The sequence below is a fragment of the Ranitomeya imitator genome, chromosome 6 (genome assembly GCF_032444005.1).
Source record: "Ranitomeya imitator isolate aRanImi1 chromosome 6, aRanImi1.pri, whole genome shotgun sequence".
NCBI lineage: Eukaryota > Metazoa > Chordata > Amphibia > Anura > Dendrobatidae > Ranitomeya > Ranitomeya imitator.
Window position 1 is genome coordinate 6,174,309 of NC_091287.1, and position 18,172 is coordinate 6,192,480.

The 18,172-nt window shown below is 48.6% G+C and overlaps 1 pseudogene; it reads right to left on the bottom strand.

Annotated features, from left to right (window-relative positions):
• LOC138642375 (zinc finger protein 850-like) overlaps positions 1 to 14,280 on the bottom strand; it is a 45,104-nt pseudogene extending 30,824 nt beyond the window's left edge.
• Positions 14,281 to 18,172: the final 3,892 nt, after the last annotated feature.

The window sequence follows — 18,172 nt, forward strand, 5'->3', positions numbered from 1 at the left end:
CCCAGGAGAAGTCGCACTGCCAGATGTTGAGCAGGGAGGAGTCGGCGAAGACCACCTGGATGAGCCGTGCTGGGACCCCGACCCAAAAACACTGAATGCTGCCAGGAATGCTCAGGGGACTGCAGCAAAGTACCAGTGGAGGGTGTGCAGATATTACCTCTGGATTTTTATTTTTCCACATGACAAGTTTTCAACTTATTTTTCTATTGAATTGTGCAGATTATGGACGACATTAAAGGGAATTTGTCACCAGAGATAACGCGATTAGCCTGGTGATACGAAGTTAATCTGCAGGATAATGGCGTCACTAACCTGACAGTCACCACTCTGAGAATACAGAAGAGCCGCTGTAACTGCTCCCCGGCCCTGACACCCCCCTCTACAGTCAGGGCAGGGACAGTTATAGTTACCGCCATGTATTCTCAAAGCAATGACTGAGCCAGGGCCACCCCGTGACGGACACTCCCTCTACATTGGGGCCGGCTGTCAGTCAGGGCAGGGACAGTTATAGTTACCGCCATGTATTCTCAAAGTGATGACAACCAGCGCCGCCCCGTGACTGACACTCCCTCTACTTTGGGGTCGGCTGTCAGTCAGGGCAGGGGAGGTTCTAGTTACCGCCATGTATTCTCAAAGTGATGACTGAACCTGCGCCGCCCCGTGACTGACACTCCCTCTACTTTGGGGTCGGCTGTCAGTCAGGGCCGGGGGTGGTTATAGTTACCGCCATGTATTCTCAAAGTGATGACTGAACCTGCGCCGCCCCGTGATGGACACTCCCTCTACTTTGGGGTCGGCTGTCAGTCAGGGCCGGGGGTGGTTATAGTTACCGTCATGTATTCTCAAAGCAATGACTGAGCCAGGGCCACCCCGTGACTGACACTCCCTCTACTTTGGGGTCGGCTGTCAGGGCCGGGGCAGTTATAGTTACCGCCATGTATTCTCAAAGCGATGACTGAACCAGGGCCGCCCCGTGACTGACACTACCTCCACTTTGGAACCAGCTGTCAGTCAAGGGCAGGGGTGGTTATAGTTACCGCCATGTATTCTCAAAGCGATGACTGAGCCAGGACCACCCCGTGACTGACACTCCCTCTACTTTGGGGTCGGCTGTCAGTCAGGGCCAGGGCAGTTATAGTTACTGCCATGTATTCTCAAAGCGATGACTGAAGAACCAGGGCCGCCCCGTGACTGACACTCCCTCTACTTTGGGGCCAGCTGTAAGTCAGGGCCAGGGGCAGTTATAGTTATTGCCATGTATTCTCAAAGCAATGACTGAGCCAGGGCCACCCCGTGACTGACACTCCCTCGACTTTGGGGTCGGCTGTCAGTCAGGGCAGGGGCAGTTATAGTTACTGCCATGTATTCTCAAAGCAATGACTGAGCCAGGGCCACCCCGTGACTGACACTCCCTCTACTTTGGGGTCGGCTGTAAGTCAAAGCCAGGGGCGGTTATTGTTACCGTCATGTATTCTCAAAGCAATGACTGAGCCAGGGCTGTTGTGAATTCTGCTTTTGGGCTCCCTCCGGTGGTTGTAGATGGTAATGCAGTTGTGCCTGGACTGCAGGATTGGACAGGTGTATCTGCTAATTGCAGAGCTGACTGGGGTATTTAGCTTTGCAGGACTCATTAGTCCCTGCCAGTTGTCAATGTTCTATTGCCACTAATGGTTCTCTGCCTGGCCTCTCCTGCCTGCTGCCATTTCAGCTACAGATAAGTGTCTGATTCTTTCTGATTCTTTTTCTTAGGCTCACAGGCTGTTTGTCTATTTTTCAGTGCTGTTCTTAGTTTCTATTTTGTTCCAGCTTCGACTGTCCTGTTGTTTTCTCAGTCTAGTTGGATTCGCTGGAGTTGCAGATATACTCTCCACACCTTTAGTTAGGTGATGGAGTTTTTGTATTTTTCTGCTGTGGATATTTTGTAGATTTTGTGCTGACCGCTCAGTATCCTGTACTATACTTTCCTATCTAGGTAGAAGTTGCCTCCTTTGCTTAATCTGTTTTCCGCCTACGTGTGTCTTTTCCTCTCCTACTCACCGTCATTATTTGTGGGGGGCTGCCTATACTTTGGGGGTCTACTCTGAGGCAAGTCAGTTTTCCTATTTTCCATCTTTAGGGATATTTAGTCCTCCGGCTGTGTTGAGGTGTCTAGGTCTGGATAGGCACACCCCACGGCTACTTCTAGTGTCTGTGATAAGATCAGGGTTAGCGGTCTGTATAGTCACCACTACTCCAGCGAAGGTCTTTTCATGTTGTTCCAAGGCCGCCTGATCATAACAGTACAACTGGCCAACAATGAGTTAATTGCATCTCAGAAGAAGGGAGGAAAGGTTTTGAGCCATTTTTTTTCCTCAGCCTGTTTTGTCTTCTCCTCCCTCTTAATCTCTGGGTGGCTGAGGAACCTAGTACTAACATGAATGTTCAGGAGTTAGCTTTTCGTGTGAATCAGCTTGCTGCTAGGGTACAGGATATTTCAGATTATATTGTTCAGACTGATGCTTTAGAACCTAAGATTCCCACTCCTGATTTGTTTTTTGGTGACAGATCCAAATTTTTGAGTTTCAAAAATAACTGTAAACTGTTTTTTGCATTGAGACCCCGGTCCTCTGGTGATCCCATTCAGCAGGTTAAAATCATCATCTCCCTGCTGCGTGGTGACCAACAGGATTGGGCATTTTCCCTGGAATCTGGCAATCCTGCTTTGCCTGATGTTGATTCTTTCTTTCAAGCATTGGGATTATTGTATGATGAGCCTAATTCGGTGGATCAAGCTGAGAAGACCTTGTTGGCCCTATCTCAGGGGCAAGAGGCGGCTGAATTGTATTGTCAGAAATTCAGAAAATGGTCTGTGCTGACTAAATGGAATGATGATGCTTTGGCGGCAATTTTCAGAAAGGGTCTTTCTGAATCCGTTAAGGATGTTATGGTGGGGTTTCCCACACCCTCCAATCTGAGTGATTCTATGTCTTTGGCCATTCAGATTGACCGGCGCTTGCGGGAGCGCAGGGCTGTGCGTGATATGGCATTATCTTCAGGACAAGGTCCTGAGCCTATGCAGTGTGATAGGATTCTGTCTAAAACGGAACGACAAGGTTTCAGACGTCTCAATAGGTTGTGTTTTTATTGTGGCGACGCTTCTCATGTTATTTCTGTCTGCCCTAAGCGGACAAAAAGGGTCGCCAGTTCATTTACCATCAGTACTGTACAACCTAAATTTCTGTTATCTGTGTCCTTGATCTGTTCAATGTCGTCATTTTCTGTCATGGCGTTTGTGGATTCAGGCGCCGCCTTGAATTTGATGGACTTTGACTTTGCTAGGCGTTGTGGTTTTCCCTTGCAGCCTTTGCAGATTCCTATTCCTTTAAGGGGCATTGATGCTACACCCTTGGCTAAAAATAAGCCCCAGTTTTGGATACAGGTGACCATGCGCATGGCGCCAGCCCACCAGGAAGATTGTCGATTTCTGGTGTTGCATAATTTGCATGATGCTGTCGTGCTGGGTTTCCCGTGGTTGCAGGTCCATAATCCTGTTTTGGATTGGAAGTCCATGTCTGTAACTAGTTGGGGTTGTCAGGGGGTTCATAATGATGTTCCTCTGATGTCAATCACCCCTTCTCCCTCTTCTGAAATTCCAGAGTTTTTGTCTGATTTTCAGGATGTATTCGATGAGCCTAATTCCAGTTTCCTTCCACCGCATAGGGACTGCGATTGTGCTATTGACTTGATTCCAGGCTGTAAGTTTCCTAAGGGTCGACTTTTCAACATTTCTGTACCTGAACATACCGCCATGTGGAGTTATATTAAGGAGTCTTTGGAGAAGGGGCATATTCGTCCATCTTCTTCACCGTTGGGAGCGGGGTTCTTTTTTGTTGCTAAAAAAGATGGTTCTTTGAAACCCTGTATTGATTATCGCCTCTTAAATAAGATCACGGTCAAGTTTCAATACCCCTTGCCTTTGCTTTCTGATTTGTTTGCTAGGATTAAGGGAGCTAGTTGGTTTACTAAGATTGACCTTCGGGGGGCTTATAATATTGTTCGTATAAAGCAGGGTGATGAATGGAAAACTGTGTTTAACACGCCCGAAGGCCATTTTGAATACCTTGTGATGCCATTTGGACTCTCTAATGCTCCATCTGTTTTTCAGTCCTTCATGCATGATATCTTCCGGAGTTATCTTGATAAGTTCTTGATCATATATTTGGACGATATTTTGATTTTTTCCGATGATTGGGAGTCTCATGTGCAGCAGGTCAGGATGGTATTTCAGATCCTTCGTGACAATGCCTTGTTTGTGAAAGGGTCTAAGTGTCTTTTTGGGGTGCAGAAGGTTTCCTTTTTGGGCTTTATTTTTTCTCCCTCATCTATAGAGATGGATCCGGTTAAGGTTCAGGCCATTCATGATTGGATTCAGCCCACATCCGTGAAGAGTCTTCAGAAATTTTTGGGTTTCGCTAATTTTTATCGCCGTTTCATTGCTAATTTTTCCAGCGTGGTTAAACCCTTGACTGATTTGACTAAGAATGGTGCTGATGTGGCGAATTGGCCCTCTGCGGCTGTCTCTGCCTTTTAAGAACTTAAACGTTGTTTTTCTTCTGCTCCAGTGTTGCGCCAACCGGATGTTTCTCTTCCATTTCAGGTTGAGGTTGACGCTTCTGAGATTGGGGCAGGGGTCGTTTTGTCTCAGAGGGATCCTATTGGTTCCTTGATGAAACCGTGTACCTTCTTTTCCCGTAAATTTTCGCCTGCGGAACGCAATTATGACGTCGGCAATCGAGAGTTGTTGGCTATGAAGTGGGCGTTTGAGGAGTGGCGACATTGGCTTGAGGGAGCTAAGCACCGTATTGTGGTTTTGACCGACCATAAGAATTTGATTTACCTCGAGTCTGCCAAACGGTTGAATCCTAGACTGGCTCGATGGTCCTTGTTTTTTTCTCGTTTTGATTTTGTGGTCTCGTACCTTCCAGGTACTAAGAATGTTAAGGCTGATGCCCTCTCTAGGAGTTTTTTGCCTGATTCTCCTGAGGTCTTGGAACCAGTCGGTATTTTGAAGGAAGGGGTGGTCCTCTCTGCCATTTCTCCTAATTTACGACGGGTTCTTCAGAATTTTCAGGCTGACAAACCTGACCGTTGTCCTGTGGGGAAACTGTTTGTTCCTGACAGATGGACTAGTAGAGTGATTTCTGAGGTTCATTGTTCTGTGTTGGCTGGTCATCCTGGTATTTTTGGTACCAGAGACTTGGTTGGTAGGTCCTTTTGGTGGCCTTCTTTGTCGCGTGATGTGCGGTCTTTTGTGCAGTCCTGTGGGACTTGTGCGCAGGCCAAGCCTTGTTGCTCCCGTGCTAGTGGGTTGCTTTTGCCATTGCCGGTCCCTGAGAGGCCCTGGACGCATATTTCTATGGATTTTATTTCCGATCTTCCTGTTTCCCAAAGGATGTCGGTTATTTGGGTTGTTTGTGACCGATTCTCTAAGATGGTTCATTTGGTGCCTTTGCCTAAATTGCCTTCTTCTGATTTGGTTCCTTTGTTTTTTCAGCATGTGGTCCGTTTGCATGGTATTCCGGAGAATATTGTGTCCGACAGAGGTTCCCACTTTGTTTCTAGGTTTTGGCGGGCCTTTTGTGCCAAGCTGGGCATTGATTTGTTTTTTTCTTCTGCATTCCATCCTCAGACGAATGGCCAGACCGAGCGAACTAATCAGACCTTGGAGACCTATTTGAGATGCTTTGTGTCTGCTGATCAGGATGATTGGGTGGCTTTTTTGCCATTGGCCGAGTTTGCCCTTAATAATCGTGTTAGTTCGGCTACTTTGGTTTCGCCTTTTTTTGTAATTTTGGTTTTCATGCTCGTTTTTCTTCTGGGCAGGTTGAGCCTTCTGACCTTCCTGGTGTGGATTCTGTGGTCGACAGGTTGCAGCAGATTTGGGCTCATGTGGTGGACAATTTGGTGTTGTCTCAGGAGGAGGCTCAACGTTTTGCTAACCGTCGTCGGTGTGTTGGTTCCAGGCTTCGGGTTGGGGATCTGGTTTGGTTATCTTCCCGTCATGTTCCTATGAAGGTTTCTTCCCCTAAGTTTAAGCCTCGGTTTATTGGTCCTTATAGGATTTCTGAGATTATTAATCCGGTGTCCTTTCGCCTGGCGCTTCCGGCCTCTTTTGCTATTCATAATGTCTTCCATAGATCTTTGTTGCAGAAATACAGTGGGGCAAAAAAGTATTTAGTCAGTCAGCAATAGTGCAAGTTCCACCACTTAAAAAGATGAGAGGCGTCTGTAATTTACATCATAGGTAGACCTCAACTATGGGAGACAAACTGAGAAAAAAAAATCCAGAAAATCACATTGTCTGTATTTTTAACATTTTATTTGCATATTATGGTGGAAAATAAGTATTTGGTCAGAAACAAACAATCAAGATTTCTGGCTCTCACAGACCTGTAACTTCTTCTTTAAGAGTCTCCTCTTTCCTCCACTCATTACCTGTAGTAATGGCACCTGTTTAAACTTGTTATCAGTATAAAAAGACACCTGTGCACACCCTCAAACAGTCTGACTCCAAACTCCACTATGCTGAAGACCAAAGAGCTGTCAAAGGACACCAGAAACAAAATTGTAGCCCTGCACCAGGCTGGGAAGACTGAATCTGCAATAGCCAACCAGCTTGGAGTGAAGAAATCAACAGTGGGAGCAATAATTAGAAAATGGAAGACATACAAGACCACTGATAATCTCCCTCGATCTGGGGCTCCACGCAAAATCCCACCCCGTGGGGTCAGAATGATCACAAGAACAGTGAGCAAAAATCCCAGAACCACGCGGGGGGACCTAGTGAATGAACTGCAGAGAGCTGGGACCAATGTAACAAGGCCTACCATAAGTAACACACTACGCCACCATGGACTCAGATCCTGCAGTGCCAGACGTGTCCCACTGCTTAAGCCAGTACATGTCCGGGCCCATCTGAAGTTTGCTAGAGAGCATTTGGATGATCCAGAGGAGTTTTGGGAGAATGTCCTATGGTCTGATGAAACCAAACTGGAACTGTTTGGTAGAAACACAACTTGTCGTGTTTGGAGGAAAAAGAATACTGAGTTGCATCCATCAAACACCATACCTACTGTAAAGCATGGTGGTGGAAACATCATGCTTTGGGGCTGTTTCTCTGCAAAGGGGCCAGGACGACTGATCCGGGTACATGAAAGAATGAATGGGGCCATGTATCGTGAGATTTTGAGTGCAAACCTCCTTCCATCAGCAAAGGCATTGAAGATGAAACGTGGCTGGGTCTTTCAACATGACAATGATCCAAAGCACACCGCCAGGGCATCGAAGGAGTGGCTTCGTAAGAAGCATTTCAAGGTCCTGGAGTGGCCTAGCCAGTCTCCAGATCTCAACCCTATAGAAAACCTTTGGAGGGAGTTGAAAGTCTGTGTTGCCAAGCGAAAAGCCAAAAACATCACTGCTCTAGAGGAGATCTGCATGGAGGAATGGGCCAACATACCAACAACAGTGTGTGGCAACCTTGTGAAGACTTACAGAAAACGTTTGACCTCTGTCATTGCCAACAAAGGATATATTACAATGTATTGAGATGAAATTTTGTTTCTGACCAAATACTTATTTTCCACCATAATATGCAAATAAAATGTTAAAAAAACAGACAATGTGATTTTCTGGATTTTTTTTTCTCAGTTTGTCTCCCATAGTTGAGGTCTACCTATGATGTAAATTACAGACGCCTCTCATCTTTTTAAGTGGTGGAACTTGCACTATTGCTGACTGACTAAATACTTTTTTGCCCCACTGTATGTGGAGCCCGTTGTTCCCTCTGTTGATCCTCCGGCCCCTGTGTTGGTCGATGGGGAGTTGGAGTATGTGGTTGAGAAGATTTTGGATTCTTGTTTTTCGAGGCGGAGGCTTCAGTACCTTGTCAAATGGAAGGGTTATGGCCAGGAGGATAATTCTTGGGTTTCTGCCTCTGATGTCCATGCCGCTGATTTGGTTCGTACCTTTCATCTGGCTCGTCCTGATCGGCCTGGGGGTTCTGGTGAGGGTTCAGTGACCCCTCCTCAAGGGGGGGTACTGTTGTGAATTCTGCTTTTGGGCTCCTTCCGGTGGTTGTAGATGGTAATGCAGTTGTGCCTGGACTGCAGGATTGAACAGGTGTATCTGCTAATTGCAGAGCTGACTCGGGTATTTAGCTTTGCAGGACTCATTAGTCCCTGCCAGTTGTCAATGTTCTATTGCCAGTAATTTTTCTCTGCCTGGCCTCTCATGCCTGCTGCCATTTCAGCTAAAGATAAGTGTCTGATTCTTTTTCTTAGGCTCACAGGCTGTTTGTCTATTTTTCAGTGCTATTCTTAGTTTCTATTTTGTTCCAGCTTCGACTGTCCTGTTGTTTTCTCAGTCTGGTTGGATTCGCTGGAGTTGCAGATATACTCTCCACATCTTTAGTTAGGTGGTGGAGTTTTTGTATTTTTCTGCTGTGGATATTTTGTAGATTTTGTGCTGACCGCTCAGTATCCTGTACTATACTTTCCTATCTAGGTAGAAGTTGCCTCCTTTGCTTAATCTGTTTTCCGCCTACGTGTGTCTTTTCCTCTCCTACTCACTGTCATTATTTGTGGGGGGCTGCCTATACTTTGGGGGTCTACGCTGAGGCAAGTCAGTTTTCCTATTTTCCATCTTTAGGGATATTTAGTCCTCCGGCTGTGTCGAGGTGTCTAGGTCTGGATAGGCACACCCCACGGCTACTTCTAGTGTCTGTGATAAGATCAGGGTTAGCGGTCTGTATAGTTACCACTACTCCAGCGAAGGTCTTTTCATGTTGTTCCAAGGCCGCCTGATCATAACACAGGGCCAACCCGTGACTGACCCTCCCTCTACTTTGGGGCCGGCTGTAAATCAAGGCCAGGGGCGGTTATAGTTACCGTCATGTATTCTCAAAGCAATGACTGAGCCAGGGCCACCCCGTGACTGACCCTCCCTCTACTTTGGGGTCGGCTGTAAGTCAAGGCCAGGGGCGGTTATAGTTACCGTCATGTATTCTCAAAGTGATGACTGAACCCGCACCGCCCCGTAACTGACACTGAATGCTGGCGGCAAGAAAAAAGTCAATTTTCTCCCCACACCGTTCGGCTGTGTGCAGATGCCGGGCACCATAATAATGCTATTCTCCTGCAGATTAACCCCATATCACCAGGTTAATAGCGTTATCTCTGGTGACAGGTTCCATTTAAAGATGGAAAAGCGCTGAAGTGATGGTGGGATGTTTTTTACATGACAAATACCTGGAATATTAATAGGGGTGTGCAGACTTTTTATATCTACTGTACGGCTTAACGAATTCACCTGAATGTGTGAGCCTATATGACATGGCCTGACATATTGTGATTAATACTAAACAATACAGCCGCACTCCTGGCCCTACAACATCAATGGCATCAGGTGATGAAAGATATTTTGCCAAAACGACATTTCAGACAACAGAGAAAGCGCTTCCAGACTCCCCTGGAGAACAGAAGGGTTAGGAGATTAAATTCACTCTGCCCAACAGATGTCTAAATTGTCAGAGGAGTCTAATGTGTTCAGAGGTGTGAACTATGACCTCACAGCAGGGACCAGGAGACCAGTTACAGTCCCATTCACATTAGTCAGAATAATCGGATGTTCATCTAATGTGTATGTGGCCCTCCCAATGCTCCGCAGACAGTGTAAATTGAATCCTTGAATTGAATCCTTGAAACACTGAACCCATTGGTTCTCTGGGATATTAAAGCAATGCCAGAGGAGTCTGACGGTGGAGTTCTTGTTAGGCGCCTGTCCTTAGTCTAGGCTCTGCTTACTATACCCCGATCTGCTAAATTTTCTTGTGGTCCACATCAGGCTTTGCAAGTAGCCCAGCAGGCTCCCATCTTTTGAACTTCCTAGGACCATATAAGACCTCCCAAGACCTTGGTATAAAGGCTTTCTAGTAACACTTTTAGTTTTTCCGTGCAAAGTTCCTGTCAACAGTCTTCAGGACGGCTCCTATCTGCCTGCGGCTTCCATTGCTTTCAGACTTTATAGTTACTCCACAGTTCTGTCTTTTACCTGTTCCCGGTTCTCTAGGACCTTTACTGTGTGTCTGCCTGTGGTTTCCAGAGCATCTCCTAACTGCCACCGGCTTCCATGGTATTTACACTTTCTTATTACTCCAGAGTTTAGCCTGTGGTCTCCATGATGCCTCCTGTCTGTCTGCGGCTTCCAGTTCTCATGTCTCCAATTTGTCTGCAGTCTACAGTAACTCTGCAATCTGCCTGCGGTCTTCGGTAACTCTGCAACCTGTCTGCGGTCTCCTTGATGCCACTTGTGTGCCTGTGGCTTCCACTCTGAGTTTCCAGTCTGCCTATGATTTTCAGTAAACCTGCTAACTGCAGACTCTAGGATGCCTCTTGTCTGCCTGTGGCTTCCAGTAGCTCTGCAACATATCTGTCATCCACATCCAATAACTCTGCTACCTGTCTACCTGTGGCATTCGGTAACTCCGCTACCTGTCTGCTATCTCCTGGACGTCTCCAGTCTGCCTGAGGCTTCTAGTAAACCTAATACCTGTCTGCATTCTCCAGGATGGTCCCTGTCTACCTACAGCCTCCAGTAACTCTGCTGTCTGTGGTATTCAGTACCACTGCTAACTATGTACAGTCTTCAGGAAGCCTTGTGTCTGCCTGCGGCTTCCAGAAACCCTCCAACCTGTCAGCAGCATCCAGTAACTCTGTCACCTGTCTGTGGTCTTCCAGATGTCTCCATACTACCTGCGGCTTATAGTAACCCTATTACCTGTATGCAGTCTCCAGGATGGTCCCTGTCTACCTACAGCTTCCAGTAACTCTGCTGTCTGTGGCATTCAGTACCACTGCCTACTATGTACAGTCTTCAGGAAGCCTTTTGTCTGCCTGCGGCTTCCAGAAACCCTTCAACCTGTCAGCAGTATTCAGTAACTCTGTCACCTGTCTGTGGTCTTCCAGATGTGTCCGGACTGCCTGCGGCTTATAGTAACCCTATTACCTGTATGCAATCTCTGGGATGTCTCCTGTCTGCCTGCAGCTTCCAGGAACTCTGCTACCTGGCTGTCTGCGGCTTTCAGTACCATTGTAAACTATGTACAGTGTCAGGAAATAAGAAGAATTTCTTATTATGTCAATTACACATACATAGCTCTCCGCTGCAATTTCCTTTCCCTGCTATCTCACTGTAATGTGAGACCAGCCAGCACATTCACTGAGGAATTTTTATGGCTCTGTGTAGCACAGCCAGTCTCTGTCAAAACCCTTCATTCCCCCTCCCGCCTAATACCAGCCAAAACTGGTACAGCCACTTTCCAAACTGCATGGGATTCTTTTGTTCTTTTAAAGTTATGTATACTGGCACCGATCAGGGCTAGAGATATAAGGATTTTATATATATATATACTGTATATGTATATAGAAGAGATAAACCCAACGAGTTGCAAGGAGCGGATTTCTCCGTAAGTGGGTCATATATCTACGACATGTTTATACTTAAAAGAACCCCCCTGATGTGGTGAACATCCTGATCATTGTGTCGTTCTTATACGAGGTTCATACAGCGAGGTATGTATAGAAATGGTTTGTCATAACTCTAAGAAGGCGGAGAATTCAGCCTCTGAGTAAAGTCACCATAGGGAGAGTGCCTTGGTTTTGGGCTGGGAGATAAATGAGTGAGGCATCAGACTTCACTAGTCTTTTGTCCTGGGTCTAGCTGCAAGACTGTTCTGCAATGCATCTGGATATATGCTCGCCCATCCCCCACAGCCCATGGTCAGCCATGAGATGAAATAACATAACGAACTGTAAGTGTATTCCAACTTGAATCCCATTTTATTTGTAATTGTACTGTACATACGATACGTGTCTATTTTTATAATATCTTTTTATACTTCTGTAATCACTGCCTAGCTTTTTGGAGTAAAATATAAAATTACTAGCCTTGTTTCTCCTTGCTCTATAACGTACTGTCATGTCCTCTAGAAATAAATTACGTTACTAATCTGGTTGGGCTCCAGACCTGTTATTAATTAAGAAATCGGATTTGGTGGCAGCAGATTTGTCCTGTGCATTTGGGAGGCTTTGTAGCGACGGACGGCGTTGATAATTATTCTTCTCGCCTGAGTGGGAGTAGTTATATCGCCCTCGCTCCAGCGTGCCCATTAGCCAGTACAAAGTAAGGCAGCCTTTCTGGCAACTAGTTATCCTAGGTGCAGTACCCGGTCTGACCTGCTGGTAAGGAGGCGCCAGAGAGCTGCAAGTTGCAAACCGCAACTGGGAAGTGGGATATAGATAAATCCCCTTCAGAAAAGAACCAGGGGCAACCAAACAACCCCGGTTCATGACAAATTGGTGTGAGCCTTGGGGATGATAAAGTTATCCTCCCCGTGAAAAGTAACATACAGTCTCCAGGATGCCTATTGTCTGCCTACGGCTTCCAGTAACCCTGCAACCTGTCAGTGGCATTCAATAACTCTGATACCTGTGGTATTTAGTAACTCTGCTACCTGTCTTCGGTCTCACAGATGTCTACGGTCTGCCTACGGCTTTCAGTAACCCTACTACCTGTATGCAGTCTCCAGGATGTTTCCTGCCTGCCTACAGCTTTCACTAACTCTGCTAACTGACTCTCTGCAGCTTTCAGTACCACTGCTAGCTATCTACAGTCTCCAGGAAATCTGTTTTCCTGTGGCTTCTAGTAACTCTGTAATCTGTTTGCCAGTGGCTTTCAGTAACTATGGTACCTATTAGCCAGTGTCTTCCAGCAACTCTGCTACACATCTGTGGTCTCCCGGATGTCTTCGGCCGGCCTGCAGCTTTCATTACTGCTGCTAACTGTCTAAAGACTCCAGGATGTCACCAGTCTTCCAGTAACTCTGGTACCGGTCTGCCACTGGCTTCCAATAACTTTGTTACCTGACTGCAGGCAGCTTCCAGTAATTCTGCTACCTGTCTGCAGTCTCCAGGATGTCTCTTGTCTGCCTATAGCTTCTAGTAACTCTGCTATCTGTCTGCGGCTTTCAGTACCACTAGTAACTGCCTACAGTCTTCAAGACATCTACTGGCTGCCTGAGGCTTCCAGTCCATGATTTGCAGGTCTGTGGCTTCTAGTACCTCTGCTAACAGTCTCCTGTCTGCTATCCATATCCTGTGTGCATCACCCGTTTGGAGCACCAATGCCTGTGGCCCGTGTGCCCACCAGGACCTTGGGCTTGCAATCAGCTTGCAATCAGCATTTGGCAAAATGTGGATTTTTTTGTAACTCACTTCTGCGCAGATTCAGTAATATGACAGCTGCTGGTCGCCATTTTACTGGACTGAAAAAGTCCATCAAAAGGTTAAAAATAAGTTAACATTTATGCTCACTTCACTTTTCACCTCTCCGGCCCCTCAGCTCCTCACCATTACCCGTCTGGTCCTCTGCGCATCTTCTCATCGCCATTGAGCACGAATCCTCGACCTCTTCACGCCAAGTCAGAAGTTACGGCTCTGGTGAAAGCAGTTTCCAGGCATGATGTCGTGACCTTACTCATACTTGTCCGGAAACACCTCAGGCCTCAGAGCCACAAGTCCCGGCCCGATGAGTCTGTGCTCAACGGTGATAAGAAGATGTGCAGAGAACCAGACGGGTGACGGTGAGGAGCGGAGGGGTCACAGAGGTGAGCAGGGAGTCAATAGAAGGATTTTTTTTCCTATCTTTCATTTATTAAGCTGTAGGTTCCAGAGACCTCAGAACATAATAAGGGACTTTCAATTTGCAGACAATTTGGAAAATTCACATTTTGTCAGATCCGCTCATTTCCAATCACAACATTTATGGCTGTGAGGTGTCTGAGCAACTAATGGCTCCGTGGGCCCAAAATTGGGCAAATCCTCCTCTCATCTCTAGTGACAGCAGATGATGAAGGTATCGGCTCTGGTCACACTCCTATGTCACCTCCATGTTCCCGCTGTATCTTACACCCAATGTTATAGATGCACAGTGGTGTTATCACATATAGCGCTATCACATTATCACCAGATATCACCTGTATTTATCTGAATGGGGGAATCTATGGCTGAAGAAACTGAGAAAACACAAAAGAAAACCTCCGGCTCAGAGCTGTCCATTCCAGAGAATGAGGAGAACGTGACTCTTCTCTGCTTTTTTTAATGGTGGCTCCTCACCGGGGTGGTTACCTGTGGGATCGTCCTCTGCGCTCCGCTCACCACTCCGCTCATCACGCTCTTCTTTCTCCATTATGGCTGTAGTAAGATTTTTCCGATTTTCACCACAATTTCAAAGCTGCGAAAGAAATAAATGAAAAATCACAGACAGAAGGAAAAGTAACACAAGAAAACGACCAAAGGAAAAGTCACATGGAAAGTTCTAGATGACCAGAGAAGATCAGTAAAGAGGAGCCATCAGGTCTCCGGACACGACGGCTTTAGTAAATCCTTACATTTCCCATAATATAATTCTGGAGCTTCTCTCTTTATATCATTCCTCTATTTTTCTTACTGATAGTGTATGGATATATTGACAGCTGGGTGTTACCAGGCGGGGTGTTCTTTATTATTCAAAAAAAGAGAATGTCCAGCTTCACCGAATGCGTAAAAAAGAGTTTTCTTTATTCACAAACTTTAAACATAAAGGATACAGACTTCAGCACGACCTGATTCATGATTAAGGGAGCCTAGTCTCCAGAAACGCGTTGAGATTCTTACTCATATGGTTCGTGCTGAAGTCTGTATCCTCTATGTTTAAAGTTTGTGAATAAAGAAAACTCTTTTTTACGGATTCGGTGAAGCTGGACATTCCCTTCTTTTTTGGACTCTATACGCCTGGACACAGCGGGTCCGTGCTCCCGAAGATTGGTTTATGCATCACGGGTGAGCTGGTTTATATTTCTTCGTTTTTTATTATTGCATTGCCGGTGGATCGTACACCCGCTGTGCCACGGGGCCAGGCCCACCTGGGAGGAGCATGGCTAAGCGGCTACCTTATTTTCACTAGAGCTTCTGATGATGGAGTTAGACTTGAAAAACAGTTATCTGCCATCAGGGCATTACTACCCTTACTGTATGAGCAGCAGGAACAGCCCTGGCCGGGTGAGTGTCTGAGCAGCAGGAGCAGCCCCCGCCGGGTAAATGTCTGAGCAGCAGGAGCAGCCCCCACCAGGTGAGTGTCTGAGCAGCAGGAGGAGCCCCCACTGGGTGAGTGCCTGAGCAGCAGGAGCAGCCCCCATCAGGTGAGTGTCTGAGCAGCAGGAGGAGCCCCCACTGGGTGAGTGTCTGAGCAGCAGGAGCAGCCCCCACCAGGTGAGTGTCTGAGCAGCAGGCGGAGCCCTCACAAGGTGAGTGTCTGAGCAGCAGGAGCAGCCCCTCACAAGGTGAGTGTCTGAGCAGCAGGAGCAGCCCCTCACAAGGTGAGTGTCTGAGCAGCAGGAGCAGCCCTCACAAGGTGAGTGTCTGAGCATCAGGAGCAGCCCCTGCCGGGTGAGTGTCTGAGCAGCAGGAGGAGCCTTCACAAGGTGAGTGTCTGAGCATCAGGAGGAGCCCCTGCCGGGTGAGTGTCTGAGCAGCAGGAGGAGCCCTCACAAGGTGAGTGTCTGAGCAGCAGGAGGAGCCCCTGCCGGGTGAGTGTCTGAGCAGCAGGAGGAGCCCTCACAAGGTGAGTGTCTGAGCAGCAGGATCAGCCCCTCACAAGGTGAGTGTCTGAGCATCAGGAGCAGCCCCTGCCGGGTGAGTGTCTGAGCAGCAGGAGCAGCCCCCACCAGGTGAGTGTCTGAGCAGCAGGCGGAGCCCTCACAAGGTGAGTGTCTGAGCAGCAGGAGCAGCCCCTCACAAGGTGAGTGTCTGAGCAGCAGGAGCAGCCCCTCACAAGGTGAGTGTCTGAGCAGCAGGAGCAGCCCTCACAAGGTGAGTGTCTGAGCATCAGGAGCAGCCCCTGCCGGGTGAGTGTCTGAGCAGCAGGAGGAGCCCTCACAAGGTGAGTGTCTGAGCATCAGGAGGAGCCCCTGCCGGGTGAGTGTCTGAGCAGCAGGAGGAGCCCTCACAAGGTGAGTGTCTGAGCAGCAGGAGGAGCCCCTGCCGGGTGAGTGTCTGAGCAGCAGGAGGAGCCCTCACAAGGTGAGTGTCTGAGCAGCAGGATCAGCCCCTCACAAGGTGAGTGTCTGAGCATCAGGAGCAGCCCCTGCCGGGTGAGTGTCTGAGCAGCAGGAGGAGCCCCCACTGGGTGAGTGTCTGAGCAGCAGGAGCAGCCCCCACCAGGTGAGTGTCTGAGCAGCAGGCGGAGCCCTCACAAGGTGAGTGTCTGAGCAGCAGGAGCAGCCCCTCACAAGGTGAGTGTCTGAGCATCAGGAGCAGCCCCTCACAAGGTGAGTGTCTGAGCAGCAGGAGGAGCCCCTGCCGGGTGAGTGTCTGAGCAGCAGGAGGAGCCCTCACAAGGTGAGTGTCTGAGCAGCAGGAGGAGGCCCTGCTGGGTGAGTGTCTGAGCAGCAGGAGGAGCCCTCACAAGGTGAGTGTCTGAGCAGCAGGATCAGCCCCCACCAGGTGAGTGTCTGAGCAGCAGGCGGAGCCCTCACAAGGTGAGTGTCTGAGCAGCAGGAGCAGCCCCTCACAAGGTGAGTGTCTGAGCAGCAGGAGGAGCCCCCACTGGGTGAGTGTCTGAGCAGCAGGAGCAGCCCCCACCAGGTGAGTGTCTGAGCAGCAGGCGGAGCCCTCACAAGGTGAGTGTCTGAGCAGCAGGAGCAGCCCCTCACAAGGTGAGTGTCTGAGCAGCAGGAGCAGCCCCTCACAAGGTGAGTGTCTGAGCAGCAGGAGCAGCCCTCACAAGGTGAGTGTCTGAGCATCAGGAGCAGCCCCTGCCGGGTGAGTGTCTGAGCAGCAGGAGGAGCCCTCACAAGGTGAGTGTCTGAGCATCAGGAGGAGCCCCTGCCGGGTGAGTGTCTGAGCAGCAGGAGCAGCCCTCACAAGGTGAGTGTCTGAGCAGCAGGAGGAGCCCCTGCCGGGTGAGTGTCTGAGCAGCAGGAGGAGCCCTCACAAGGTGAGTGTCTGAGCAGCAGGATCAGCCCCTCACAAGGTGAGTGTCTGAGCATCAGGAGCAGCCCCTGCCGGGTGAGTGTCTGAGCAGCAGGAGGAGCCCCCACTGGGTGAGTGTCTGAGCAGCAGGAGCAGCCCCCACCAGGTGAGTGTCTGAGCAGCAGGCGGAGCCCTCACAAGGTGAGTGTCTGAGCAGCAGGAGCAGCCCCTCACAAGGTGAGTGTCTGAGCATCAGGAGCAGCCCCTGCCGGGTGAGTGTCTGAGCAGCAGGAGGAGCCCTCACAAGGTGAGTGTCTGAGCATCAGGAGGAGCCCTCACAAGGTGAGTGTCTGAGCAGCAGGAGGAGCCCCTGCTGGGTGAGTGTCTGAGCAGCAGGAGGAGCCCTCACAAGGTGAGTGTCTGAGCAGCAGGAGGAGCCCCTGCCGGGTGAGTGTCTGAGCAGCAGGAGGAGCCCTCACAAGGTGAGTGTCTGAGCAGCAGGATCAGCCCCTCACAAGGTGAGTGTCTGAGCAGCAGGAGGAGCCCTCACAAGGTGAGTGTCTGAGCAGCAGGAGCAGCCCTCACAAGGTGAATGTCTGAGCAGCAGGAGGAGCCCCTGCCGGGTGAGTGTCTGAGCAGCAGGATCAGCCCACTCTCAGGACACCACAGTCCCCTCTCAGGACACTGCAGCCCCCATCTTTGGATTTCCACAGGTGTCATTTACTCTCCAAACTGCTCTGAAAATCTTCAGTCTTCAGTTTGCGGTGACCTGTTAGGGATCAGACGGGGCACAGCAGGGTTATCCTTCTCTAGAGAGGGGCAGGGGGTCACAAGGACTCTGCTCATCAGGATTTATGGATGACAAATAGATTTACATCCCAGAGATGTCATGTAATCACAATATACAGTACATATAATATGTGTACACATATCACAAGCACAGTATATACAGAAGTCAGAGAAAATTCCACAATATTGCAAAAAAAAAAGTCATTGAGGCCGGACTCCAGCATGAGAGGCTGATTGGAGAAGATCTGGGGGGTTGTCACGATATGGTATGAAATATCATAAGTAGTTCTCTAGCCTGTGTGGGCTAAGCCCCCCTTCTTGGAGTAACAGTTGTAGCTGCA